The 11,749-nt window shown below is 37.6% G+C and overlaps 1 long non-coding RNA gene across 1 annotated transcript; it reads left to right on the top strand.

Moving 5' to 3' along the window:
• Positions 1 to 1,109: 1,109 nt before the first annotated feature.
• Positions 1,110 to 10,924, top strand: LOC118882333. Its single transcript, XR_005016762.1, has 3 exons — positions 1,110 to 1,194; positions 4,633 to 4,741; positions 10,815 to 10,924. It is a non-coding gene; the product is annotated as an uncharacterized LOC118882333 (long non-coding RNA).
• The last annotated feature ends 825 nt before the right edge of the window (positions 10,925 to 11,749 follow it).

Genomic DNA, 11,749 nt, shown 5'->3' with positions numbered 1-11,749 from the left:
AAGTAAATGGTGTAACGTCTGAATCCAGGTGGATTATACAGGTTTCTTTTCATAAGCTCCCAGTTCCCTGAATTATATTTTAGGAAATTTGTGAATCATTTCTTTCCCAGACACTTTTACAAGTTGTCCCCCTGCCTGAGTTGCTGTTGCCCTTCTTTGCACTCTTTCTAGCTACATCAGATGTGGTGCTTATCTGTGCAACAGACCATGTGAGGAAGTAGTCACCGTTGATTGACTCCCAAGAACTGCAGTAGACATTACCAAGTCATGGCCATTTCGAGGGCTACTGCTAATGTTTCCCTGCCTTAAGGTCTATGCCCTAGCATAGACCCTCTGAGTAAAACCCTTTTATAGTCAAGGTCACATGAATATTCATATCCAGTCCTGAAATTTATTATACTATTGCTAAGTTTTCATCCTAATGGCAGGTTCACTCAAAGTGGCACTTCCTGAGAAAATATTCATATGGTATCCTTGAATTTGTAGGTAAAGCTTTAGATACTACATAGCCAAAGCCATATTGGGCTTGTCTCCTTGTATTCTGATGCATGCAATTCCTGTGTTCTGCTGACTCTGTGGGCAGCAGCTTTCTCCTTGTGTAATATGGACAACATTAGTATTAGGATATATTTCTTCAGTTATCGTGATGCTTGTTTATGTGGTCTCACTGGCTGGGGAATTTACTTGGGCTAAGTTCAGTCAGGAAGTATATTAGGAGGATTTTATTGGTAACTCCATGTTAGATTTTGTCCTATGTTGTCTAAGAAATGCAAAAAGCTTAAATGTTGAAAAAAGGTATATAGGTCTTTGACCTAAGCAACTTAGTTCTTGGTTCCACTTGTGAAGGGGTAACCTTTGAGCAATGTCTGATGTTACGGCTCTGATGATCAATGGTAGTACTATAAGTAAAGCAGTAACGATGGAAAGCCTTATCAAAATACATGAGCAGATTCCATAAACTGCTCAGAGACATCTGTTTCTTTGTGCAAAGGAAAACCATCAAGGAAATCCTGGGACATATACTGATCAACATCTAACTCATCAGTACGTCCCAAAGTGCTCATTTTAAAACAAAGGATCTACTTGAGTACCAGATGGAGATCAGGAATGATGAGAATGAGTTGATTATGCCCTTCTTGGTCCAGTTTTCTTTTCAACAGAATCCCACCTTTGTCTCCAAAAAATAGATAGAAGGTAAGCCAATTCTTCCATTTAGCTTTTTATTGGATAAAAAGCAATTCTAACCCCACCTTGTTCTAAAATATTGCCATATGCAACACAGGAATTGAAAGGGGACAAAAATTCTAACAATTGATCAAAATGGTCTTTGACATGGCAAAACTTTAGTTTCTAATCCAGTGGTATTTCTTTCATCCCTATCCTGTGGTCAGTCAGAAACCAACCCAAACTTTCAGATCTCAATAGATGAATGCAAATTTTTGAGTGATTTTCACTAATTATTTTCTGTATTTAAAATCAATAACAGTAATTACTCTTATTCTTCTTTGGGGCTTACCCTACAGTCCTAGTTAATGAGATGTCGTCTTCATTTCTCTTCTAAAAAGACTTATGGCTATGGCTACAAATAGAATCTCAACTAATGGCCTTTCACCCATTCATTAATTACTTCAACACTCTTACTAAACTCTTCCTAATTCTCTTGCACTGTGCTAGGTATTGGAGGTAAAATGATAAATAAAACAGGGCCCTGCCCTTGAAGAATTCACAGTGTAACGGGGTAGTTAGACTTGTGCACAACCTCGGTTCAAACTTGGTTCCTGCCAATTAGGAGGTTGCAACTGACAGGTGGCAAGAACGCATTATCTTTTTTTAAGAATTAACTAGACTTGGTTTAATTTCCTGCATTCCCCTACTGCCCTTCTCCCCACACCATCCCCTCAATTAAAAAAAAAATGAGAGTGAAATCTTCTTTGGAAAAAGCTCCTCATAGTCAGCTGTGGAAAATGACATTACATTCTAGAGCAGGGAAAAAATATTCCATTTTAGGTCCACACTTGATTTTGCAGAGCCAGGGGGAGATAACCAGTGAGAGCTATCAATTCTGTTTAGTGTTAAAGCAATCAGATGTTTGGGGTTTTTAAAATTTATTTATTTATTTATTTTTGGCTGCGTTGAGTCTTCGTTGCGGTGCGTGGGCTTCTCACTGCGGTGGCTTCTCTTCTTGCAGAACATGGGCTCTAGGCGCACGGGCTTCAGTAGTTCTGGCTCGTGGGCTCGGGCTCTAGAGCGCAGGCTCAGTAGTTGTGGCCCACGGGCTTAGTTGCTCCGCAGCATGTGGGATCTTGCCGGATCAGGGCTCGAACCCGTGTCCCCTGCATTGGCAGGTGGATTCTTAACCACTGCACCACCAGGAAAGTCTGCAATCAGGTGTTTTCATCCTGTGTCTCTTAAATGACGGAATCACCTTTGCTTAGCGTTAGGTATTTCATATTTTACTTGCGTATTTCATAAATGGATGTAAATGCAAAAATGGACAGATTAAATGGATGGTATGAGCTATAAATCCAAACTTTTCATTTGTGAGAATTTTCAGTTTGAAACGTAATGCAAACATTTAAAACAATTTAAATTATAACCACTTTTATGTGTGATTATTTAAAACAAAGATATATCTGTGTAGATTTTTAGTTTTACATGGATATAATAGCAGATATTAAGGCAGAAAAAGAGGAGCGCATAGGTTATATGACTTATTATTCTTTTTCAAAAAAAAGAAAAAATCTTAGCAACAGTGGCTAAGCAATGCTTTAAAGATGATTTTGAGGAAAAGAGACCTGTTCATTGTTGTATGAAAGACTTAAAAATTTTATAATACTGCTGTGTTATGTATTGATAACACATTGCTGTCTTATTCATTTTATACTTACTTTAACTAAAAGTCTAAGTTTATCCTCCAGGTTAATGAAAGAGAGAAAGATTCCATGAGAATAAAATATTATTTTTAAAGATATTCAGAAATATTCATGTTCTATAGTGCAAAACATCCTAAAAGGATAATTTTTCATATTTTATGATCTTAGACTGGTTGAGTTCTTCTGTTTATTTTTAAAGTTAAAACTTAGGTGTCATCATTTTTCATTTTCATTGGTTAACAGTTTGAAGTTAGCTGAATATGAGAATATCAGTTATGAAAAATATAGTATGAAAGTTATTCTGGTTGTAGTTGATTTTTTCTGAGAAAGCCTTTGAACTAGTTTGTTTTTATTTTAAGATGAGAAATTTCATTAAAATGACTACTTTTTTAAAAAACAAATTTGATCTAAGCATGCTGGATCACATTCCTTATACACATTGATCACTGTGAACACTGCTAAAATTTTTATTAATAATGTATTAGATTCTTTGAAGAATTTTAAAAGCTTATGTATATATTCCACTATATATATGAATGAATATATACTATATATTCAGTAATTCATGTGAAACTTTCAAGAAAACATACAAGTTGGATCAATAGGTGATACTCTCTCCATTTTCTGTGTCAAAAAGTGAGCATTTAAGTGTGTTGCCTGAGACCAGTGATCTACTGAGAATGTCGCTAATGGAACTGGGGAGGTTGGTCACCTGACTTGTGGGGTAGATCCCTCTGTTCATCTGAATACCTTGATTGGTTTTGATATGCAAGTTTGGGGATGAAGTTGTAAAGGGAAAAAATTGATCTGCATAACAGAAGGAGAAAAAGTTGGGGGTTCCTGGGACAATTCAGGAGCAATTGTTGTAAAGAGATTAGAGAGGGACAAAGAAGATACCAGAGAACTAGGAAGAAGCACGACCTTCCTCAGGTTCCTTAAGTCTTTAATAATTTCTACTAATTTTCCAAAATACTTGGTGTGACTGTATTTTTTGTGAAAACTGAATTTTCTGTAATCTTGATTTTCCTTGAGCATTCATCTATTCTTTCAATAAGAAAGAATGCTATAGGCAAGCCCTACCCCTTGGTGCTGAGGACACAGTGAGGATGAGACCCACTCCTCACCCTTGTGGAGATTACAATATACTACCAGGTCAGCAATCTATAGCCTGTAGGCCAAATATGGCTCACACACTAAAAATGATTTTTAAGTGGTTGAAAAAGAATCAAAAGAAGAGTAATATTTTATGATGTGAAAATTATATGAAATTCAAATTCCAGTGCCGTTAATAAAGTTTTATTGTAACATGGCCACACTCATTTGTTTATGTATTGTCTATGACTGATTTCACACTAAAATACAGAGTTGAGTTAGTTGTGGCAGTCTGGCCCAAAATGTCTAAAATATTTACTATCTGGCCCTTTACAGAAAAAGTTTTCCAAAGCTAGCATGTAAAGCAGATGTTAAATAAGAGATTACAATTAAGTGTAGTAAGTTACAATAAAGAAAACTCAGGATTATATGGACCACATAGCTTGTCTAACAACTCAGACATAATTGGTAATATGAGTTATCTGTACTAGTCAGATACAGAGTCAGGACTCTTTGCTTGTTGTAGAAACCCACCTTAAACCAGCCTAAGCCAAAAAGAGAATATATTGGTTTATGTAACCAGGAAGACCAGGGAAAATTCTGGCTTCAGAAATGTCTGGATTCAGCAGTTCAAATGATATTATCCAATTTGTCTCTTTTCTTCCAGTTTTTATGGCTCTGATATCTTCCTCCATGTTGGCATAACTTGAAGTAGACTCTTCCTATATGGTGGCAAAAACGACAATAAATAATTCTAGACTTCATTGTACTTTCAGGTAAAGTGAGCCCCAAAGAGAGTAAGTATCTCAACTGTCTAAACAAAAACCTGGGAAGGATTCTGACTGGGCTGGCTTGGGTCATGTGCCCATCCACAGATCTCAGGGCTGTGGCTAGCCTGCAGCACGTAACTTCCTCTCTATGATGGTGGGTGCAGTATAACCACCCAGCAGGCACATCCCCTCCAGGAGGGAGAACTTGCTGGGATAACAAAAATAAGAGATTCACACTGTAAGCTCCCATCTATAAAAGTTTTTGCAAATGTTTGAAGTGTTGGGGAATATATAGCACTCCAATCATGGTGGTCGATGTAGTCTCAGAAAAGTAAAATTCTATGAAAATATCTAACATCGAATACAGAGATTGCATACTGATTGCCTATGGGGCTAATTCAGCTTACTGAACTATTCTGTCCAGCCTATTGACTTATAGTGCTTTGCTGTTGTTTAATTGAGCCAATCATTTTCATCTTCTCTTTTAAAAAAATTGATTTTGGCAATACTAAACTTGCATTTCTGTATGAAAATAGTAGCCACCTTTTTTTTATATGTAGCAGCAGCAATTATTCCCTTAAGATGGAACATTTGCTCTTTCATTAGCCACAATTACTATGACTCCCTATTGTCTCTCTAACACTGAAGCCGATTTTAGTTGCCACCTGCACTCGTTTCTCCTGGAACAGAGAATAGTTACTCTATACCCTGTCTCCACTGAATGTGGGAACAAGATGCTTGATTCAGGCACAGTGGACGAGATCATGTTTTCTTGATGAAGTAAAAATTATTCCATATGTAATATGCAAACAAAAGATGTCTGTATTAAAAGAACCACAACTTAAATGGTTGTGAAATATGAAATAAACCATATGAAACCACAAGAAGTAAACCATGATAAGATCCAGGACTGCTATATGGAGAAGATGAGAAATGAAAAACTTAATCTGAAAATAGGACTGAAATGTCAACAAACAATTGTTTTTGAATATGAATAAAATATCTGATGCTACTATAAATGAGGTTATATATTAAGTCAAAAAAATACTGAGACAGCAAAAGCTTTTTTAATAGAGGACGATTTTATAAAAGAATACAGCAGAAATTATGTGTTCTACACAGAGAGAAGCATTTGTAAATTTAAGTCTTACTGGAAATACTATTGACCAGCAAACTGAAGTCAGGTCTTAGCACTTACAGAAAAGTTGCATTAAAAAAGTTAAATTGGTTGTAGCATTTTCTGTTACATGAAAATAGAATAGGTGATGAAAGCATAGATATAAATGATATCACATAGTCAGCTATAATAAATTGGTGATATTGACAAAAATTTTTGTGTCGAAAGATGAGAGGCTCTGATTGGAATTTAGCAAATGACTTCTCTTTGTCCATAAGAAAATTCACAAAATATAATGTACTTGGTCAGAATAAGTCAGTGTGATTCAACTCCTGAAATGGACAGGGTTGATGTGAAAACCTAAATTCAGGAAGGTAACATTTTCCAAGAGACATAGAATTTAGGCCTCCTGATTACATCATTTTCCAGGAATAGCTTTGTGCTAAATAATTTAAAATGTAGGGGCTTCCCTGGTGGCGCAGTGGTTGAGAATCTGCCTGCCAATGCAGGAGACACGGGTTCGAACCCTGGTCTGGGAAGATCCCACATGCCGCGGAGCAACTAGGCCCGTGAGCCACAACTACTGAGCCTGCGCGTCTGGAGCCTGTGCTCCGCAACAAGAGAGGCCGCGATAGTGAGAGGCCCGCGCACCGCGATGAAGAGTGGCCCCCGCTTGCCGCAACTAGAGAAAGCCCTCACACAGAAACGAAGACCCAACACAGCCAAAAATAAATAAATAAATTTATTTTAAAAAAAAATGTAATATACCATGAAGGGGCAGTAATTAACAGTGTGAACTGGATAAAATCCCATAGCATGAAATCCAGATACTCCAGGCCTTCTTTTTATGAATTAGATGTATGCTATGGTGGCCTGTTGTAGTATATGGATTTATGTGGCTGAGTGTTGAAAGATATTTTTGAACACTTTTATGTTATTCAAGAGAAAAAATCCTTACTCAATATCTAAAAATAAAAAGTGGATCAAAGTCTTGGCCTTTTGGGTTGATGTTAGAACCTATCAAATTTGAATAGTTCTCTGCAAAGGCATTCACAAACAGCTACACAAATGTATGATTCAATTTGCTCACTTGAAGTGTAATTGTACCTTTAAGAGAATAATTTGGCAGGGAATAATCTGGCCCATTACCCTACACTGAAATCATTTTCCTGAAATGAAAGGCATGACTTGAACCACATTACCAAAGCTGTAGAGTTGAAATAAAACTCCAAAAAGATTCTCTGATTTTAAACTCTATGAAAATAAAATAACCTTGAAACATAAGAAAGCCTGCCTTTATAATTTGGTATTGATAATATGGAAAAAGCTACAAATTGAAGTTGTAGAACTGCAAAACAATAAGTAACTGAAAATTAAATACAGTGATGTTGGAATGTCATAACTGAACACTTGTCCAACAATAACCCTCATGTAAAGAGAGTCTATACATGTTAAGTAGCACTGGTGTTTGTAAATTCCATTTTTGCATATGAAATTAAGTAAATCAGATTATTGCACCCAGTTAAAGGATTTGTGGTTTAGGTTTACATGGTCTGATGGTGATATGTTAGGTTCAATGACAAGTCAAGAAGTAATAAATTATGAAAGAAAACTTAAGTAATGAAATATTTCTATTTTTTCAATGTTATTGTTTATTTTAAAGTTTCATGTGTCTCTAAAAAAAACCGTACATACCTGTTTATATTAATACTACATTCAGAAAATATAAAGTAAATTTGGTTATTTTTCTGACACTTGATTTCTCTCACGTCTCATCTGCTTCACTTATTTCCGTGACTGGCTGGCCCTCGTAAGCATTTGAATGAGTAACCCCTACCTGGACCTAAGCCTCTATGTGATGCGCAATCATCCTTTGATGAAAGATTGTATTAAAGGGAATGGCCTGTATGGTGTCTATAAACAGATTCGGGAAGCAAGAATTTGTCAGTGTCTCCAGCACTGTCTAGGGGGAAAATGTACCTAACCAGTGGCCTCAAGGATATTGTTACTGTGGAGATAGATGCATCAAGTCTTTTCTTAGATGGATAACAGTGGCCATAACTATCATTCAACTAGCTATCCTTGATCAGATGCTATGCTCACCAAGTAACAGGAACATTATTGATCTGGCCTAGGGGAGAGGCCATAATTATCAGGCACCAGAGTATCTTTTCTCCTTAGAAGTGAATTTTTCCCTTACACATTAATAAATTTGCTTTCCAGTTTACATAGCAGCGTCTTGTCAGTGTGGGTGCCTAAATCAGTTGCTAGGGCCTTATCGCCCTTAAGCGTAAGAACAGAGTAAGTGTCTTGACCCATAAACAACGGACCAGATCCTGCTACTTATTTATTTGTAACTCAGTGTTCTAAAAATGGTTGGACCATACCCATTACCGTTCAACTGAATTTATGTATGAGTATTTAGGAACAACAGTGAGAGGCTCCCCTACCACAATAATTTAGAAATAAAAGTAATCTTCGAAAGCCCACATAAAATGGATGAGCTTAGGCATTGGTGAAGACTTTTGGAGAAGTTTGGGGATTATTTAAAATGCTAATCAAAATAGCTAGTGAGTAGTTCCAGGAAAAGATGTTTATACTAATGCTTTTTTTTTTTTCTGCTGTATTTTAATCTAATCCAGTGGCTTTACATTTTGAAAAATGTACCTAGCAGGCTAGTTAAATATGAATTTACTGTTAACAGAAGTCACATTAAGGAAGACTGTAGACTGAGCTGCAGGGCTCCCAACCACGGCCTGCAGCTGCCAGCGCTTCACTAGGTAAGGCACAGGCCAAGCGGGTAATGGCCCTGGTCGGCTTTTTCTCAATAAATTAATGTGAGTTTACATTCTTCTCAGAGAGAATTGGTGCTCTCTGACATGCACCCGTTAATATAAGTTAAGAGGCGAAGTAGTTTAATTATATATCACGCCACATAAGGCTTTATAACTTGTACCAAGACTGTCAATATTGGAGTCAATAAAAATTGAGTGACTGTGAAATAAGATTCTGAACAATTAATTTTAAAACCAGAATAGTATGAAGAGCAAATGGAAATTATAGATGTATGTAAGTTTATTATATTAGTCCCATTTTTCTGGTTTGTATTATATAAAATAATTAAGTTTTACTTTAAAAAATCCATCATGATTATACTGGAAAGAATGTTGGTACCTGCCTTTTTAGAAATAGTTTTAAATGTGCTCTATTGGCTTTTTAAAACTGGTTGAATTCTCAGAAACATGTTTTAAGTAAATTAAGAATGTTTGTTTTGGGACTTCTCTGGTGGCGCAGTGGTTGAGAATCCGCCTGCCAATGCAGGAGACAGGGGTTCGATCCCTGGTCCGGGAAGAGCCCATATGCTGCGGAGCAACTAAGCCCGTGTGCCACAACTACTGAGCCTGTGCTCTAGAGCCCGCGAGCCACAGCTACTGAGCCCACGTGCTGCAACTACTGAAGCCTGTGCGCCTAGAGCCCGTGCTCCGCAAGCCCCCGCTTGCCGCAACTAGAGAAAGCCCATGCACAGCAACGAAGACCCAACGCAGCCAAAAAATAAATAAATAAATAAATTTATTTAAAAAAAGAATGTTTGTTTTAAGAGCTTGTGTTGGAAAATGATTTCTTACATTTCTGCAAGAAAAAAATATCTAATGAGCTGTGAGTGGAACAGAAAATCAGACAATCCTGTTTTTTAAAAAATCCTTACTACAGTGATAGTTTTAATAAAACCACAAAGCATTTGTTGGAAAGGATCTTGAAGGTCATGTATAATAGTTAACTTTCTACCAGATGTGTAAATCTCTCTTACGTCACCCCAAATAGTCATGCAGGCTCTCCTTGAACAGTGCCACTGACATTGGATTTATTACCTTTCTACTCAGTTCATAAATCTTACCTTCTGTCTGGTTTTAGAGCTCTTTATGTATATGATGTATGACTTCTACTAGACTGTAGTCTCCTTGAGGGCAGATTCAATATTTAAATCCCTAATATCCTGTTTATAATAAGTGTTTTCCCTGTAACAACGTTCTCAAATGTATTATTATTTTTAAAGATATTTATTTATTTATTTATTTGGCTGTGTCTTAGTTGCGGCATGTGGGATCTTCATTGCGGCATGTGGGCGGCATGGGGGATCTTTAGTTGTGGCATGCGAACTCCTATTTGTGGCATGTGGGATCTAGTTCCCTGACCAGAGATTGAACTCAGGCCCCCTGCATTGGGAGCATGGAGTCCCAGCCACTGGACCACCAGGGAAGTCCCATCAAATGTATTATTGAAGTAATCACCCAATAAGTTCCAATTTGGGGACATTCTACTTATTAGAAAATTGCTCCCTAAATTGAACTCTTCAACTTCTGTCAACTGGTCCTATTCCTTTCTGAAGAGTCTCCTAGCCCAAGGGTGGGGCTTCATCTCTAAGGTGAAGCATCTCCTTATTATTGCTTCCTTGTTCTTCCCTTCCACAGTGAGGGGTTGGGGTGGGGTGGGGAAGCTGATCTCAGTTTATGAGTTTCTTTGAAACAACAGTGGTATTCATTTCCCTCTTGCCGCTGCAAGGTCTCAGGTTTGTTTTTTTTTTTTTTTTTTTTTTTTTATTTATTTATTTATTTTTAGCTGTGTTGGGTCTTCGTTTCTGTGCGAGGGCTTTCTCTAGTTGTGGCAAGTGGGGGCCCCTCTTCATTGCGGTGCGCGGGCCTTTCAGTGTCGCGGCCTCTCTTGTTGCGGAGCACGGGCTCCAGACGCGCAGGCTCAGCAGCTGTGGCTCACGGGCCTAGTTGCTCCGCGGCATGTGAAATCCTCCCAGCCCAGGGCTCGAACCCGTGTCCCCTGCATTGGCAGGCAGATTCTCAACCACTGCACCACCAGGGAAGCCCAAGGTGTCAGGTTTGACTGGACCTAAATCAACCCCTTTACTCACCAAAGCACACTTGTTCTTTGTTTTTTGTTTTTTTTTTTTAGTTGCAATTCCAGTCATGCTCCGTTCTTAAAATTACTTCATGATGTCCTGCTCAAGAGAAGAGTTCCTTTCTGGATGGTGCCAAGAGTCAGCACCTGGCTGTGGTAAACACTGGGTCAGTATAGATGGTAAGAAATAATCACTTTAGGGTGGTTTTATGGTTACAGCACCAGAATTTTTGTGAGAGAGGTCCCTCCTCCCCTCAGGAGAAGAACTTGCACAAATATCTGTGAATATGACTCTTAAAATTCAAAGCATAGACTGTTTTAGAACCACAAAAGACATTATATTACAAAGTTCAATTTCCTCATTTTATAGACAAGGGAGTCACACTCAGGGTGTATTGTCCTAGGTTAGCTAGCTAGTGGTGGTATGAGAAGCAGAGACCAACACCCTTTATTTCTATTATCTCTGTGTCCAGAGTACTTTCTCATACAGCTCTCTTACGATGTCAAATTAGGTTGTCTTTTCTGTATCATGTACTGTCACATAAAATTTAAATATAAAATCCACCAGAGGGAAATAAGTGGTTTGGTTAAAATGTGTTCTGTGATTTATCATGTAAGGAGCTTAAGGGTATGTATTCAATAAACCTCAAGTAGTAGCATGTCATTCTGTCTATAGCAGCCCAAATACTCTCTAGTGAAAAGAGAAAACCCAATTGTCTTCAAGTTGCCCCTAAGTCATCTTTTTCTCAGAAAATTTAAATTCATTAATGTGGCAACTAGACATTTTGGAAATATAGAAGCATAAATAAATAAAATTGAACTAGTTAATGAAATAATCCAATATTTAACCTGATTAGAGGTAAATAGTCAGATAATTTCCAGTTCAGGGCTTGGGGATGATTTCACATAGTAGGTAATACTTGAGCTGGATTTGGATGGAGGATTAAGGGTTTACCCAGTAGAGGAGGGGGAGTGAATGGTGTTGCAGA

Source organism: Balaenoptera musculus, chromosome 16, assembly GCF_009873245.2.
Source record: "Balaenoptera musculus isolate JJ_BM4_2016_0621 chromosome 16, mBalMus1.pri.v3, whole genome shotgun sequence".
In the NCBI taxonomy this organism is placed as follows: Eukaryota; Metazoa; Chordata; class Mammalia; order Artiodactyla; family Balaenopteridae; genus Balaenoptera; species Balaenoptera musculus.
The sequence above is the reverse complement of the archived record's forward strand: the minus strand, read 5'-3'. Positions and strand labels throughout refer to the sequence as shown.